This window comes from Calliopsis andreniformis, unplaced genomic scaffold, assembly GCF_051401765.1.
Source record: "Calliopsis andreniformis isolate RMS-2024a unplaced genomic scaffold, iyCalAndr_principal scaffold0007, whole genome shotgun sequence".
In the NCBI taxonomy this organism is placed as follows: domain Eukaryota; kingdom Metazoa; phylum Arthropoda; class Insecta; order Hymenoptera; family Andrenidae; genus Calliopsis; species Calliopsis andreniformis.
In genome coordinates this window covers 13,800,865-13,818,918 of record NW_027480425.1, presented here as the reverse complement: position 1 = coordinate 13,818,918, position 18,054 = coordinate 13,800,865, and positions in this window count along the sequence as shown.

The window sequence follows — 18,054 nt, the reverse complement described above, 5'->3', positions numbered from 1 at the left end:
TAGCAGAAATAATTGCAACCAATGTGAAGGTAATGGTCATTTCTACGTTCCGGTGAACCTAGGCTTCACTCTAGGGCGTTGCTCCACCACATCGAATAGTTAGGGCCTTAGAAGTCAAAGCTCGAAGCATAAAGTACAATAAAGATACACCAGTTTTTCAATCGCATAACAGGAGTAATTGCAGCCAGCGTGAAGGTTATGGTCATTTCTACGTTCCGGGCAACCTAGGCTTCACTCTAGGGCGTAGCTCCACCAGATCGAATAGCTAGGCCCTTAGAAGTCAACGCCAGAAGCATAAAATACAATAAAAATACATCAGCTTTTCCATCGTATAACAGGAATAATTGCAAACAGTGTGAAAGTAATGCTCGTTTCTACGTTCCGGGCAACCTAGGCTTCACTCTAGGGCGTTGCTCCACCACATCGAATAGCTACGGCCTTAGAAGTCAACGCCAGAAGCATAAAATACAATATATATACAACAGCTTTTCCATCGTATAAAATGAATAATTGCAAACAGTGTGAAGATGATGGTCATTTCTACGTTCCGGGCTACCTAGGCTTCACTCTAGGGCGTAGCTCCACCACATGGAATAGCTACGGCCTTAGAAGTCAACGCCAGAAGCATAAAATACAATATATATACAACAGCTTTTGCATCGTATAAAAAGAATAATTGCAAACAGTGTGAAGATGATGGTCATTTCTACGTTCCGTGCAACCTAGGCTTCTCTCTAGGGCGTTGCTCCACCCCGTCGAATAGCTACGACCTTAGAAGACAACGCCTGAAGCATAAAATACAATAAAAATACAACAGTTTTTCCATCGTATAACAGGAACAATTGCAACCAGTGTGAAAGATATGGTCATTTCTAAGTTCCGGGCAGCCTAGGCTTCACTCTAGGGCGTTGCTCCACCAGATCTAATAGTTAGGGCCTTAGAAGTCAACGCCAGAAGCATAAAATACAATATAAATACAACAGTTTTTCCATCGTTTGAAACGAATAATTGCAACCAGTGTGAAAGTAATGGTCATTTCTACGTTCCGGGCATCCTAGGCTTCACTCTAGGGCGCTGCTACACCAGATCGAATAGTTACGGCCTTAGAAGTCAACACCAGAAGCATAAAATACAATATAAATACAACAGCTTTTCCATCGTATAACAGGAACAATTGAAACCAGTGTGAAAGTCATGGTCATTTGAACGTATCGGGCAACCTACACTTCACACTGGGGTGTTACTCCACCACATCGGATGGCTAGGGCCTTCGAAGTCAACGACCGTAGCATAAAATACAATGAAGACCAAACAGTTTTTCCATCGTATAACAGGAACAATTGCAACCAGTGTGAAAGTTATGGTCATTTCTACGTTCCGGGCAACCTAGGCTTCACTCTAGGGCGTTACTCCACCAGATCGAATAGTTAGAGCCTTAGAAGTCAACGCCCGAAGCATAAAATACAAAATAAATACAACAGCTTTTCCATCGTATAAAAGGAATAACTGCAACCAGTGTGTATGTTTTTGTCATTTCTACGTTCCGGGCAACCTAGGCTTCACTTTAGGGCGTTGCTCCACCAGATCGAATACTTAGGGCCTTAGAAGTCAACCCCAGATGCATAAAATACAATAAAGATGCAACAGTTTTTCCATCGTATAACAAGAATAATTGCAACCAGTGTGAAGGTAATGGTATGTTCTACGTTCCGGGCAACCTAGGCTTCACTCTAGGGCGGTGCTCCACCAGATCAGATAGTTAGGGCCTAAGAAGTCAACGTCAGAAGTATATAATACAATATAAATACAACAGATTTGCCATCGTATAAAATGAATGATTGCAAACAGTGTGAAAGTAATGGTCATTTCTACGTTCCGAACAACCTAGGCTTCACTCTAGAGCGTTGCTCCACCCCGTCGAATAGCTACGACCTTAGAAGACAACGCCTGAAGCATAAAATACAATAAAAATACAACAGTTTTTCCATCGTATAACAGGAACAATTGCAACCAGTGTGAAAGATATGGTCATTTCTAAGTTCCGGGCAGCCTAGGCTTCACTCTAGGGCGTTGCTCCACCAGATCTAATAGTTAGGGCCTTAGAAGTCAACGCCAGAAGCATAAAATGCAATAAAAATGCAGCAGTTTTTCCGTCGTATAACAGGAATAATTGGACCCAGAGTGAAGATGATGGGCATTTCTACGTTCCGTGCAACCTAGGCGTCACTCTAGGGCGTTGCTACACCACATCTAATAGCTACAGCCTTAGAAGTCAACGCCAGAAGCAGAAAATGCAATAAAAGTGCAACAGTTTTTCCATCGTATAGCATGAATAATTTCAACCAGTGTGAAAGTAATGGTCATTTCTACGTTCCGGGAAACCTAGGCTTCACTCTAGGGCGTTGCTCCACCCCGTCGAATAGCTACGACCTTAGAAGACAACGCCTGAAGCATAAAATACAATAAAAATACAACAGTTTTTCCATCGTATAACAGGAACAATTGCAACCAGTGTGAAAGATATGGTCATTTCTAAGTTCCGGGCAGCCCAGGCTTCACTCTAGGGCGTTGCTCCACCAGATCTAATAGTTAGGGCCTTAGAAGTCAACGCCAGAAGCATAAAATACAATATAAATACAACAGTTTTTCCATCGTTTGAAACGAATAAATGCAACCAGTGTGAAAGTAATGGTCATTTCTACGTTCCGGGCATCCTAGGCTTCACTCTAGGGCGCTGCTACACCAGATCGAATAGTTACGGCCTTAGAAGTCAACACCAGAAGCATAAAATACAATATAAATACAACAGCTTTTCCATCGTATAACAGGAACAATTGAAACCAGTGTGAAAGTCATGGTCATTTGAACGTTTCGGGCAACCTACACTTCACACTGGGGCGGTACTCCACCACATCGGATGGCTAGGGCCTTCGAAGTCAACGACCGTAGCATAAAATACAATGAAGACCAAACAGTTTTTCCATCGTATAACAGGAACAATTGCAACCAGTGTGAAAGTTATGGTCATTTCTACGTTCCGGGCAACCTAGGCTTCACTCTAGGGCGTTGCTCCACCAGATCGAATAGTTAGGGCCTTAGAAGTCAACGCCCGAAGCATAAAATACAAAATAAATACAACAGCTTTTCCATCGTATAAAAGGAATAACTGCAACCAGTGTGTATGTTTTTGTCATTTCTACGTTCCGGGCAACCTAGGCTTCACTTTAGGGCGTTGCTCCACCAGATCGAATACTTAGGGCCTTAGAAGTCAACCCCAGATGCATAAAATACAATAAAGATGCAACAGTTTTTCCATCGTATAACAAGAATAATTGCAACCAGTGTGAAGGTAATGGTATGTTCTACGTTCCGGGCAACCTAGGCTTCACTCTAGGGCGGTGCTCCACCAGATCAGATAGTTAGGGCCTAAGAAGTCAACGCCAGAAGTATATAATACAATATAAATACAACAGATTTGCCATCGTATAAAATGAATGATTGCAAACAGTGTGAAAGTAATGGTCATTTCTACGTTCCGAACAACCTAGGCTTCACTCTAGAGCGTTGCTCCACCAGATCGAATAGTTAGGGCCTAAGAGGTCAACGCCAGAAGCATAAAATACAATAAAGATGCAACAGTTTTTCCATTGTATAAATCGAATAATTGCATCCAGTGTGAATGTTATGGTCACTTCTACATTCCGAGCATCCCAGGCTTCACTCTAGGGCGTTGCTCCACCAGATCGAATAGTTAGGGCCTTCGAAGTCAACGCCAGAAGCATAAAATGCAATAAAGATGCAACAGTTTTTCCGTCGTATAACAGAAATAACTGCAATCAGTGTGAAGGTTATGGTCATTTCTACGTTCCGGGCAACCCAGATTTCACTCTAGGGCGTTACTCCACCACATCGAATAGCTACCACCGTAGATGTCAACGCCAGAAGCATAAAATACTATATAAATACAACAGCTTTTCCATAGTATATAATGTATATTTGCAAACAGTGTGAAAGTAATGGTCATGTCTACGTTCCGGGCAACGTAGGCTTCAATATATGTCGTTGCTCCACCAGATAGAATAGTTAGGAACTTTAAATTCAACGACAGAAGCATAAAATACATTAAAAATGCAACAGCTTTTCCATCGTATAACAGGAGTATTTGCAACCAGTGTGGAAATGCTGGTCATTTCTACGTTCCCGATAACCTAGGCTTCACTCTAGGGCGTTGCTCCACCAGATCGAATAGGTAGGGCCATAGAAGTCAACGCCCGGAGCATAAAATCCAATAAATATACAAGAGCTTTTCCATCGTATAACAGGAATAATTGCAACCAGTGTGAAGGGGATGGTCATTACTACGTTACGGGCAACCTAGGCTTCACTCTAGGGCGTAGCTCCACCAGATCGAATAGCTAGGCCCTTAGAAGTCAACGCCAGAAGCATAAAATACAATAAAAATACATCAGCTTTTCCATCGTATAACAGGAATAATTGCAAACAGTGTGAAAGTAATGCTCGTTTCTACGTTCCGGGCAACCTAGGCTTCACTCTAGGGCGTAGCTCCACCAGATCGAATAGCTAGGCCCTTAGAAGTCAACGCCAGAAGCATAAAATACAATAAAAATACATCAGCTTTTCCATCGTATAACAGGAATAATTGCAAACAGTGTGAAAGTAATGCTCGTTTCTACGTTCCGGGCAACCTAGGCTTCACTCTAGGGCGTTGCTCCACCACATCGAATAGCTACGGCCTTAGAAGTCAACGCCAGAAGCATAAAATACAATATATATACAACAGCTTTTCCATCGTATAAAATGAATAATTGCAAACAGTGTGAAGATGATGGTCATTTCTACGTTCCGGGCTACCTAGGCTTCACTCTAGGGCGTTGCTCCACCACATGGAATAGCTACGGCCTTAGAAGTCAACGCCAGAAGCATAAAATACAATATATATACAACAGCTTTTGCATCGTATAAAAAGAATAATTGCAAACAGTGTGAAGATGATGGTCATTTCTACGTTCCGTGCAACCTAGGCTTCTCTCTAGGGCGTTGCTCCACCCCGTCGAATAGCTACGACCTTAGAAGACAACGCCTGAAGCATAAAATACAATAAAAATACAACAGTTTTTCCATCGTATAACAGGAACAATTGCAACCAGTGTGAAAGATATGGTCATTTCTAAGTTCCGGGCAGCCTAGGCTTCACTCTAGGGCGTTGCTCCACCAGATCTAATAGTTAGGGCCTTAGAAGTCAACGCCAGAAGCATAAAATACAATATAAATACAACAGTTTTTCCATCGTTTGAAACGAATAATTGCAACCAGTGTGAAAGTAATGGTCATTTCTACGTTCCGGGCATCCTAGGCTTCACTCTAGGGCGCTGCTACACCAGATCGAATAGTTACGGCCTTAGAAGTCAACACCAGAAGCATAAAATACAATATAAATACAACAGCTTTTCCATCGTATAACAGGAACAATTGAAACCAGTGTGAAAGTCATGGTCATTTGAACGTTTCGGGCAACCTACACTTCACACTGGGGTGTTACTCCACCACATCGGATGGCTAGGGCCTTCGAAGTCAACGACCGTAGCATAAAATACAATGAAGACCAAACAGTTTTTCCATCGTATAACAGGAACAATTGCAACCAGTGTGAAAGTTATGGTCATTTCTACGTTCCGGGCAACCTAGGCTTCACTCTAGGGCGTTACTCCACCAGATCGAATAGTTAGAGCCTTAGAAGTCAACGCCCGAAGCATAAAATACAAAATAAATACAACAGCTTTTCCATCGTATAAAAGGAATAACTGCAACCAGTGTGTATGTTTTTGTCATTTCTACGTTCCGGGCAACCTAGTCTTCACTTTAGGGCGTTGCTCCACCAGATCGAATACTTAGGGCCTTAGAAGTCAACCCCAGATGCATAAAATACAATAAAGATGCAACAGTTTTTCCATCGTATAACAAGAATAATTGCAACCAGTGTGAAGGTAATGGTATGTTCTACGTTCCGGGCAACCTAGGCTTCACTCTAGGGCGGTGCTCCACCAGATCAGATAGTTAGGGCCTAAGAAGTCAACGCCAGAAGTATATAATACAATATAAATACAACAGATTTGCCATCGTATAAAATGAATGATTGCAAACAGTGTGAAAGTAATGGTCATTTCTACGTTCCGAACAACCTAGGCTTCACTCTAGAGCGTTGCTCCACCAGATCGAATAGTTAGGGCCTAAGAGGTCAACGCCAGAAGCATAAAATACAATAAAGATGCAACAGTTTTTCCATTGTATAAATCGAACAATTGCAACCAGTGTGAAAGATATGGTCATTTCTAAGTTCCGGGCAGCCTAGGCTTCACTCTAGGGCGTTGCTCCACCAGATCTAATAGTTAGGGCCTTAGAAGTCAACGCCAGAAGCATAAAATGCAATAAAAATGCAGCAGTTTTTCCGTCGTATAACAGGAATAATTGGACCCAGAGTGAAGATGATGGGCATTTCTACGTTCCGTGCAACCTAGGCGTCACTCTAGGGCGTTGCTACACCACATCTAATAGCTACAGCCTTAGAAGTCAACGCCAGAAGCAGAAAATGCAATAAAAGTGCAACAGTTTTTCCATCGTATAGCATGAATAATTTCAACCAGTGTGAAAGTAATGGTCATTTCTACGTTCCGGGAAACCTAGGCTTCACTCTAGGGCGTAGCTCCACCAGATCGAATAGCAAGGCCCTTAGAAGTCAACGCCAGAAGCATAAAATACAATACAAATACAACAGCTTTTCCATCGCATAACAGGAATAATTACAACCAGTGTGAAAGTAATGCTCGTTTCTACGTTCCGGGCAACCTAGGCTTCACTCTAGGGCGTTGCTCCACCACATCGAATAGCTACGGCCTTAGAAGTCACCGCCAGAAGCATTAGATACAATATAAGTACAACAGCTTTTCCATCGTATAAAATGAATAATTGCAAACAGTGTGAAGATGATGGTCATTTCTACGTTCCGGGCTACCTAGGCTTCACTCTAGGGCGTTGCTCCACCACATCGAATAGCTACGGCCTTAGAAGTCAACGCCCGAAGCATAAAATACAATATATATACAACAGCTTTTCCATCGTATAAAATGAATAATTGCAAACAGTGTGAAGATGATGGTCATTTCTACGTTCCGGGCTACCTAGGCTTCACTCTAGGGCGTTGCTCCACCACATCGAATAGCTACGGCCTTAGAAGTCAACGCCAGAAGCATAAAATACAATATATATACAACAGCTTTTCCATCGTATAAAAAGAATAATTGCAAACAGTGTGACGATGATGGTCATTTCTACGTTCCGTGCAACCTAGGCTTCACTCTAGGGCGTTGCTCCACCACATCCAATAGCTACGGCCTTAGAAGTCAACGCCAGAAGCATAAAATACAATATACATACAACAGCTTTTCCATCGTATAAAATGAATAATTGCAAACAGTGTGAAGATGATGGTCATTACTACGTTCCGTGCTACCTAGGCTTCACTCTAGGGCGTTGCTCCACCACATCGAATAGCTACGGCCTTAGAAGTCAACGCGCGAAGCATAAAATGCAATAAAAATACAGCAGTTTTTCCATCGTATAACAGGAATAATTGCAACCAGAGTGAAGATGATGGTCATTTCTACGTTCCGTGAAACCTAGGCGTCACTCTAGGGCGTTGCTCCACCACATCTAATAGCAACGGCCTTAGAAGTCAACGCTAGAAGCATAAAATACAATATAAATACAACAGCTCTTCAATCGTATAAAATGAATAATTGCAAACTGTGTGAAAGTAATCGTCATTTCTACATTCCGGGCAACCTAGGCTTCACTCTAGGGCGTTGCTCCACCAGATCGAATAGCTAGGGCCTTAGAATTCAACGCCAGAAGCATAAAATACAATATAAATACAACAGCTTTTCCATCGTATAACATGAATACTTGCAACCAGTGTGAAAGTTATGGTCATATCTACGTTCCGGGCAACCTAGGCTTCACTCTAGGGCGTTGCTCCACCACATCGAATAGCTACGGCCTTAGAAGTCACCGCCAGAAGCATAAGAAACAATATAGGTACAACAGCTTTTCCATCGTATTAAATGAATAATTGCAAACAGTGTGAAGATGATGTTCATTTCTACGTTCCGGGCAACCTAGGCTTCACTCTAGGGCATTGCTCCACCAGATCGAATAGCTAGGGCCTAAGAAGTCATCGCCAGAATCATAAAATACAATATAAATACAACATCTTTTCCACTGTATAAAATGAATATTTGCAAACAGTGTGAAAGTGATGGTCATTTCTACATTCCAGGCAACCTACTCTTCAGTCTAGGGCGTTGATCCACCAGATCGAATAGTTACGGCCTTAGAAGTCAACGCCAGAAGCATAAAATACAATATAAATACAACAGCTTTTCCAGTGTATAAAATGAATATCTGCAAACAGTGTGAAAGTAATGGTCATTTCTACGTTCCGGGCAACCTAGGCTTCACTCTAGGGCGTTTTTCCACCAGATCGAATCGTGAGGGCCTCAGAAGTCAACGCCCGAAGCATAAAACACAATATAAATACAACAGCTTTTCCATCGTATTAAACGAATAATTGCAACCAGTGTGAAAGTTATGGTTATTTCTACGTTCCGGGCAACCTGCGCTTCATACTAGGCCGTTGCTCCACCACATCGAGTAGCTACGGCCTTAGACGTCAACGCCAGATGCATAAAATACAATATAAATAAAACAGTTTTTCCATCGTATAAAATGAATAATTGCAAACAGTGTGAAGGTAATGGTCATTTCTACGTTCCGGGCATCCTCGGCTTCAGTCTAGGGCGTTACTGCACCAGGTCGAATTGTTAGGGACTAAGAATTCAACGCCAGAAGCATAACATACAATAAAAATACAACAGTCCTTCCATCGTATAACAGGAATAATTGCCACCAGCGAGAAAGTTATGGCCATTTCTACATTCCGCGAAACCAAAGCTTCACTCTAGGGCGTTGCTCCACCACGTCGAGTAGCTGCGACCTTAAAAGGCAACGCCTGAAGCATAAAATACAATAAAAATACAACAGTTTTTCCATTGTATAACAGGAATAATTGCAACCAGTGTGAAAGACATTGTCATTTCTACGTTCCGGGCAACCTAGGCTTCACTCTAGAGCGTTGCTACACCAGGCCGAATAGTTAGGGCCTAAGAAGTCATCGCCAGAAGCATAAAGTACAATATACGTACAACAGTTTTTCCATCGTATAAAACATATAATTGCATCCAGTATGAAAGTTAAGGTCATTTCTACGTTCCGGGCAACCTAGTCATCACTCTAGGGCGTTGTTCCACCAGACGGATTAGTTAGGGCCTAAGAAGTCAACGCCAGAAGCATAAAATACAATAAAAATGCTACAGCTTTTCCATCGTATGAAACGAATAATTGCAACCAGCGTGAAAGTAACGGTCATTTCTACGTTCCGGGCAACCTAGACTTCACTCTAGGGCATTGCTCCACCAGATCGAATAGTTAGGGCCTAAGAAGTCATCGCCAGAATCATAAAATACAATATAAATACAACAGCTTTCCACTGTATAAAATGAATATTTGCAAACAGTGTGAAAGTAATGGTCATTTCTACGTTTCGGGCTACCTAGGCTTCACTCTGGGGCGTTGCTGCACCAGATCGAATAGTTACGGCCTTAGAACTGAACGCCAGAAGCATAAAATACAATATAAGTACAACAGTTTTTCCATCGTATAGCAGGAATAATTGCAACCAGTGTGAAAGATATGGCCACATCTACGTTCCGGGCAACCTAGGCTTCACCCAAGGGCGTTGCACCACCAGATGTAACAGTTAGGGCCTTAGAAGTCAACGCCAGAAGCATAACATACAATATAAATACAACAGTTCTTCCATCGTATAAAACGAATAAATGCAACCAGTGTGAAGGTAATGGTCATTTCTACGTTTCGGGCATCCTAGGCTTCTCTCTAGGGCGTTGCTACACCAGATCGAATAGTTACGGCCTTAGAAGTCATCACCTGAAGCATAAAATACAATATAAATACAACAGCTTTTCCATCGTATAACAGGAATAATTGCAAACAGTGTGAAGGTAATGGTCATCTTTACGCTCCGGTCAGCATAGGCTTCACTCTAGGGCGTTGCTCCCCCAGATCGAATAGTTAGGGCCTAAGAAGTCAACACCAGAAGCATAAAATACAATGTAAATAAAACAGTTTTTCCATCGTATAGAATGAATAATTGCAAACAATGTGAATGTAACGGTCATTCCTACGTTCCGGGCATCCTCGGCTTCACTCTAGGGCGTTGCTGCACCAGATCGAATTGTTAGGGACTAAGAATTCAACGCGTGAAGCATAAAATACAAAGAAATACAACAGTTTTTCCATCAAACAAACAGGAATAATTGCAACAAGTATGAAGGTAATAGTCATTTCAACGTTCCGGGCATCCTAGGCTTCACTCTAGGGCGTTGCTACACCACATCGAATAGATATGGCCTTAGAAGTCAACACCAGAAGCATAAAATACAATATAAATACAACAGCATTTCCATCGTATAACAGGAATATTTGCAACCACTGTGAAAGTAACTGTCATTTCTACGTTCCGGGCAACCTAGGCCTCACTCTAGGGCGTTGCTCCACCAAATCGAATAGTTACGGCCTAAGAAGTCATCACCAGAAGCATAAGATACAAAAAAATACAACAGTCTTTCCACCGTATGACAGGAATAATTGCAACCAGTGTGAGGGTAATAGTCATTTCTACGTTCCGGGCAACCTAGGCTTCACTCTAGGGCGTTGCTCCACCATATCGAATAGCTAGGGCCTTAGAAGTCAACGCCAGAAGCATAAAATACAAAATAAATAGAACAGTTTTTCCATTGTATAAAACGAATAATTGCAACCAGTGTTGAAAATTATGGTCTTTTCTAAGTTTCGGGCAACATAGGCTTCACTCCATGACGTTGCCCCACGAGATCGAATAGATAGGAACTATAAAGTCAACGCCAGAAGCATAAAATACAATAAAAATACAACAGGTTTTCCATCGTATAGCATGAATAATTGCAACCAGTGTCAATGTGATGGTCATTTCTACGTTCCGGGCAACCTAGGCTTCACTCTAGGCCGTTGGTCCACCAGATCCAAAAGTTAGGGCCTAAGGAGTCAACGCCAGAAGCTCCAAATACAATATAAATACATCAGTCTTTCCGTGGAAATGGTCATATGTTTCACACTGGTTGCAAGCATTCGTTTTATACAATGGAAAAACTGTTGCATTTGTATTGTATTTTATGCTTCTGGCGTTGACTTCTAAGGCCGTTGCTATTCGATGTGGTGGATCAACGCCCTAGAGTGAAGCCTCGGTTACCCTGAACGTAGAAATGACCATTACTTTCACACTGGTTGCAATTATTCGTTTTATACGATGGAAAAGCTGTTGTATTTATTTTGTATTGGTGCTTCTGGCGTTGACTTCTTAGGCCCTTGCTATTAGATGTAGTGGAGCAACGCCCTAGATGACGCCTAGGTGGCCGGGATTGTAGAAATAACCGTTTCTTTCACACTGGTTGCAATTATTCCTGTCGTACAATGGAAAAACTGTTGTATCATTATTGTATTTTATTCTTCGGGCGTTGACTTCTAAGTTCCTAGCTATTCGATCTGGTGGAGCAACGCCCTAGGGCGATGCCTAGGTCGCCCGGAACGTAGAAATGATCATTACTTTCATACTGTTTGCAATTATTCATTTTAAACAATGCAAAAACCGTTGTATTTATGTTGTATTTTATGCTTCTGTCGTTGACTTCTAAGGCGGTAGCTATTCGATCTGGTTGAGCAACGCCCTAGAGTGAAGCCTTTCGTCACTTTCACATTCGTTGCAATTATTCGTTTTATACGATGGAAAAGCTGTTGTATTTATATTGTGTTTTATGCTTGTGGCGTTGACTTCTTAGGCCCTAACTATTCGATCTGGTGGAGCAACGCCCTAGAGTGAAGCCTAGGTTGCCCGAAACGTAGAAGTGACCATAACTTTCACACTGTTTGCAATAATTCATTTTATACGATGGAATAACTGTTGTATTTATGTTTTTATTTTATGCTTCTGGCGTTGACTTCTAAAGCCGTAGCTATTCGATGTGGTGGAGCAACGCCCTAGAGAGAAGCCTAGGTTGCCCGAAACGTAGAAATAACCATTACTTTCACACTGCTTGAAATTATTCCTGCTTTACGATGAAAAACTGTTGTATTTTTAACGTATTTTATGCTTCTAGCGTTGAATTCTAAGTCCCTAGCTATTCGATCCGGTGGAGAAACGCCCTAGTGTGAAGCCTAGGTTGCCCCAAACGTAGAAATGACCAGTACCTTCACACTGGTTGCAGTTATTTCTGTTATGCGATGGAAAAGCTGTTGTATTTATATTGTGTTTTATGCTTCTGGCTTTGACTTCTTAGGCCCTAACTATTCGATGTGGTGGAGCAACGCCCTGGAGTGAAGCCTAGGTTGCCCGGAACGTAGAAATGGCCATTACTTTCACACTGTTTGCAATTATACATTATATACGATGGAAAAACTGTTGTATGTATTTTGTATTTAATGCTTCTGGCGTTGGCTTCTTATGCCCTAACTATCGGATCTGGTGGGCCAACGCCCTAGAGTGAACCCTAGGTTGCCCGGAACGTAGAAATGACCATTACTTTCACAATGTGTGCAATTATTCATTTTATACGGTGGAAAAACTGTTGTATTTATATTGTATTTTATGCTTCTGGCGTTGACTTCTAAGGCCCTAACTATTCGATCTGGTGGAGCAACGTCCTAGAGTGAAGCCTAGGTTGCCCGGAACGTAGAAATGGCCATTACTTTCACACTGGATGCAATTATTCGTTTTATACGATGGGAAAACTGTTGCACTTATTTTGTATTTTATGCTTCTGGCGTAGACTTCTAAGGCCCTAAAAATTGGATCTGGTGGAACAACGCCCTAGAGTGAAGCCTAAGTTGCCCGGAACGTAGAAATTACCATCACTTTCACACTGGTTGCAATTACTCCTGTTATACGATGGAAAAACTGTTGTATCTTTAGTGTATTTTATGCTTCGGGCGTTGATTTCTAAGGCTCTAACTGTACGATCTGGTGGAGCAACGCCCTGTAGTCAAGCCTAGGTTGCCCGGAACGTAGAAATGACCGTTACTTTCACACTGTTTGCAGTTATTCATTTTATACGATGCAAAATCTGTTGTATTTATATTGTATTTTATGCTTCTGGCATTGACTTCTAAGCCCGTAGCTTTTCGATCTGGAGGAGCAACGCCCTAGAGTGAAGCCTAGGTTGCCCGAAACGTGGAAATGACCAGTACCTTCACACTGTTTGCAGTTATTTCTGTTACGCGATGGAAAAGCTGTTGTATTTATATTGTATTTTATGCTCCTGGTGTTGACGTCTTAGGACCTAACTATTCGATCTGGTGGATCAACGCCTCAGAGCTATATCTAGGATACCCGGAACGTAGAAATGGCCGTCACTTTCACACTGGTTGCAATTATCCGTATTATACGATGGTAAAGCTGTTGTATTTATATTGTGTTTTATGCTCCTGGCGTTGACTTCTAAGGCCGTAACTATTCGATCTGGTGGAGCAACGCCCTAGAGTGAGGCCTAGGTTGCCCGGAATGTAGAAATGACGATAACTTTCACGCTGGTTGAAATTATTCGTTTTATACGATGGAAAAACTGTTAGATTTATTTTGTATTTTATACTTCTGGCGTTGACTTCTAAGGCCCTAACAATTCGATCTGGAGGAACAACGCCATAGAGTGAGGTCTAGGTTGCTCGGAATGTAGAAATGGCCATTACTTTCACACTGGATGCAATTATTCGTTTTATACGATGGAAAAACTGTTGTATTTATATTGTATTTTATGCTTCGGGCGTTGACTTCACAGGCCCTAACTATTCGATCTGGTGGAGCAACGCCCTAGTGTGAAGCCTAGGTTGCCCGGAACGTAGAAATGACCATAACTTTCACACTGGATGCAATTATTCGTTTTATACGATGGGAAAACTGTTGCACTTATTTTGTATTTTATGCTTCTGGCGTAGACTTCTAAGGCCCTAAAAATTGGATCTGGTGGAACAACGCCCTAGAGTGAAGCCTAAGTTGCCCGGAACGTAGAAATTACCATCACGTTCACACTGGTTGCAATTACTCCTGTTATACGATGGAAAAACTGTTGTATCTTTAGTGTATTTTATGCTTCGGGCGTTGATTTCTAAGGCTCTAACTGTACGATCTGGTGGAGCAACGCCCTGTAGTCAAGCCTAGGTTGCCCGGAACGTAGAAATGACCGTTACTTTCACACTGTTTGCAGTTATTCATTTTATACGATGCAAAATCTGTTGTATTTATATTGTATTTTATGCTTCTGGCATTGACTTCTAAGCCCGTAGCTTTTCGATCTGGAGGAGCAACGCCCTAGAGTGAAGCCTAGGTTGTCCGAAACGTGGAAATGACCAGTACCTTCACACTGTTTGCAGTTATTTCTGTTATGCGATGGAAAAGCTGTTGTATTTATATTGTATTTTATGCTCCTGGTGTTGACGTCTTAGGACCTAACTATTCGATCTGGTGGATCAACGCCTCAGAGTTATATCTAGGATGCCCGCAACCTAGAAGTGACCATAACTTTCACACCGGTTGCAAATATTCGTTTTATACGACGGAAAAACTGTTGTATTTATTTTGTATTTTATGCATCTGGCGTTGACTTCTAAGGCTCTAACAATTGGATCTGGTTCAACAACGCCCTAGAGTGAAGCCTAGGTTGCCCGGAACGTAGAAATGACTATCACTTTCACACTGGTTGCAACTATTCGTGTTATACGATGGAAAAACTGTTGCATTTTTATTGTATTTTATGTTTCTGGCGTTGAATTCTAAGTCCCTAGCTATTCGATATGGTGGAGAAACGCCCTAGTGTGAAGCCTAGGTTGCCCGGAACGTAGAAATGACCATAACTTTCACACTGTTTGCAACTATTCGTGTTATACGATGGAAAAACTGTTGTATTTTTATTGTATTTTATGCTTCGGGCGTTGACTTCTAAGTCGCTAGCTATTCGATGCGGTGGAGCGGCGCCCGAGAGCGAAGCGTTGGTTGCCCGGAACGTATAAATGACCAGTACCTGCACACAGGTTGCAGTTATTCCTGTCACACGATGGAAAAGCTGTTGTATTTATGTTGTATTTTATGCTCCTGGTGTTGACTTCTTAGGCCCTAACTATCCGATCTGATGGATCACCGCCTCAGAGTTATATCTAGGATGCCGGCAACTTAGAAATGGCCGTCACTTTCACACTGGATGCAATTATTCGTTTTTTACGATGGAAAAGTTGTTGTATTTATATTGTGTTTTATGCTTCTGGCGTTGACTTCTTAGGCCCTAACTATTCGATCCGGTGGAGCAACGCCCTAGAGTGAAGCCTAGCTTGCCCGGAACGTAGAAATGACCATTACCTTCACACAGGTTGCAATTACTCCTGTTATACGATGCAAAAACTGTTGTATTTATATTGTATTTAATGCTTCTGGCGTTGACTTCTAAGGCGGTAGCTATTCGATCTGGTGGAGCAACGCCATATAGTGAAGCCTAGGTTGCCCGGAACGTAGAAATGACCAGTACCTTCACACAGGTTGCAGTTATTCCTGTTATACGATGGAAAAGCTGTTGTATTTATACTGTATTTTATGCTACTGGTGTTGACTTCATAGGCCCTAACTATGCGATCTGGAGGATCAACGCCTCAGAGTTATATCTAGGATGCCCGCAACCTAGAAGTGACCATAACTTTCACACCGGTTGCAAATATTCGTTTTATACGACGGAAAAGCTGTTGTATTTATTTTGTATTTTATGCATCTGGCGTTGACTTCTAAGGCTCTAACAATTGGATCTGGTTCAACAACGCCCTAGAGTGAAGCCTAGGTTGCCCGGAACGTAGAAATGACCATCATACTCACACTGGTTGCAATTACTCCTGTTATATGATGGAAAACCTGTTGTACCTTTATTGTATTTTATGCTTCGGGCGCTGACTTCTAAGGCCCTAACTATTCGATCTGGTGGAGCAACGCCCTAGAGTCAAGCCTAGGTTGCCAGGAATGTAGAAATGACCATAACTTTCACGCTGGTTGCAATTATTCGTTTTATACGATGGAAATACTGTTAGATTTATTTTGTATTTTATACTTCTGGCGTTGACTTCTAAGGCCCTAACAATTCGATCTGGTGGAACAACGCCATAGAGTGAGGCCTAGGTTGCTCGGAATGTAGAAATGGCCATTACTCTCACACTGGATGCAATTATTCGTTTTATACGATGGAAAAACTGTTGAATTTATATTGTATTTTATGCTTCGGGCGTTGACTTCACAGGCCCTAACTATTCGATCTGGTGGAGCAACGTCCTAGAGTGAAGCCTAGGTTGCCCGGAACGTAGAAATGGCCGTTACTTTCACACTGTTTGCAGTTATTCATTTTATACGATGCAAAATCTGTTGTATTTATATTGTATTTTATGCTTCTGGCATTGACTTCTAAGCCCGTAGCTTTTCGATCTGGAGGAGCAACGCCCTAGAGTGAAGCCTAGGTTGCCCGAAACGAGGAAATGACCAGTACCTTCACACTGGTTGCAGTTATTTCTGTTATGCGATGGAAAAGCTGTTGTATTTATATTGTATTTTATGCTCCTGGTGTTGACTTCTTAGGACCTAACTATTCGATCTGGTGGATCAACGCCTCAGAGTTATATCTAGGATACCCGGAACGTAGAAATGGCCGTCACTTTCACACTGGTTGCAATTATCCGTATTATACGATGGTAAAGCTGTTGTATTTATATTGTGTTTTATGCTCCTGGCGTTGACTTCTGTGGCCCTATCTATTCGATCTGGTGGAGCAACGCCCTGGAGTGAAGCCTAGGTTGCCCGGAACGTAGAAATGACTATCACTTTCACACTGGTTGCAACTATTCGTGTTATACGATGGAAAAACTGTTGCATTTTTATTGTATTTTATGCTTCTGGCGTTGAATTCTAAGTCCCTAGCTATTCGATATGGTGGAGAAACGACCTAGTGTGAAGCCTAGGTTGCCCGGAACGTAGAAATGACCATAACTTTCACACTGTTTGCAATTATTCATTATATACGATGGAAAAACTGTTGTATTTATATTGTATTTTATGCTTCTGGCGTTGACTTCTAAAGCCGTAGCTATTCGATGTGGTGGAGCAACGACCTAGAGAGAAGCCTAGGTTGCCCGAAACGTAGAAATAACCATTACTTTCACACTGCTTGAAATTATTCCTGCTTTACGATGAAAAACTGTTGTATTTTTAATGTATTTTATGCTTCTAGCGTTGAATTCTAAGTCCCTAGCTATTCGATCTGGTGGAGAAACGCCCTAGTGTGAAGCCTAGGTTGCCCGAAACGTAGAAATGACCATTAGTTTCACACTGGTTGCAATTATTCCTTTTATACGATGGAAAGACCGTTGTGTTTATGTTGTATTTTATGCTTCTGTCGTTGACTTCTAGGGCGGTAGCTATTGGATCTGGTTGAGCAAGGCCCTAGAGTGAAGCCTAGGTTGCCCGGAACGTAGAAATGACCAGTACCTTCACACAGGTTGCAATTATTCCTGTTATACGATGGAAAGACTGTTGTATTTATATTGAATTTTATGCTCCTGGTGATGACTTCTTAGGACCTAACTATTAGATCTGGTGGAGCAACGCCATAGAGTGAAGCCTAGGTTGCCCGGAACGTAGAAATGACTATCACTTTCACACTGGTTGCAATTATTCGATTTATACGATGGAAAGGCTGTTGTATTTTTGTTGTATTTTATGCTTCGGGCGTTGACTTCTAAGTCGCTAGCTATTCGATGCGGTGGAGCGGCGCCCGAGAGCGAAGCGTTGGTTGC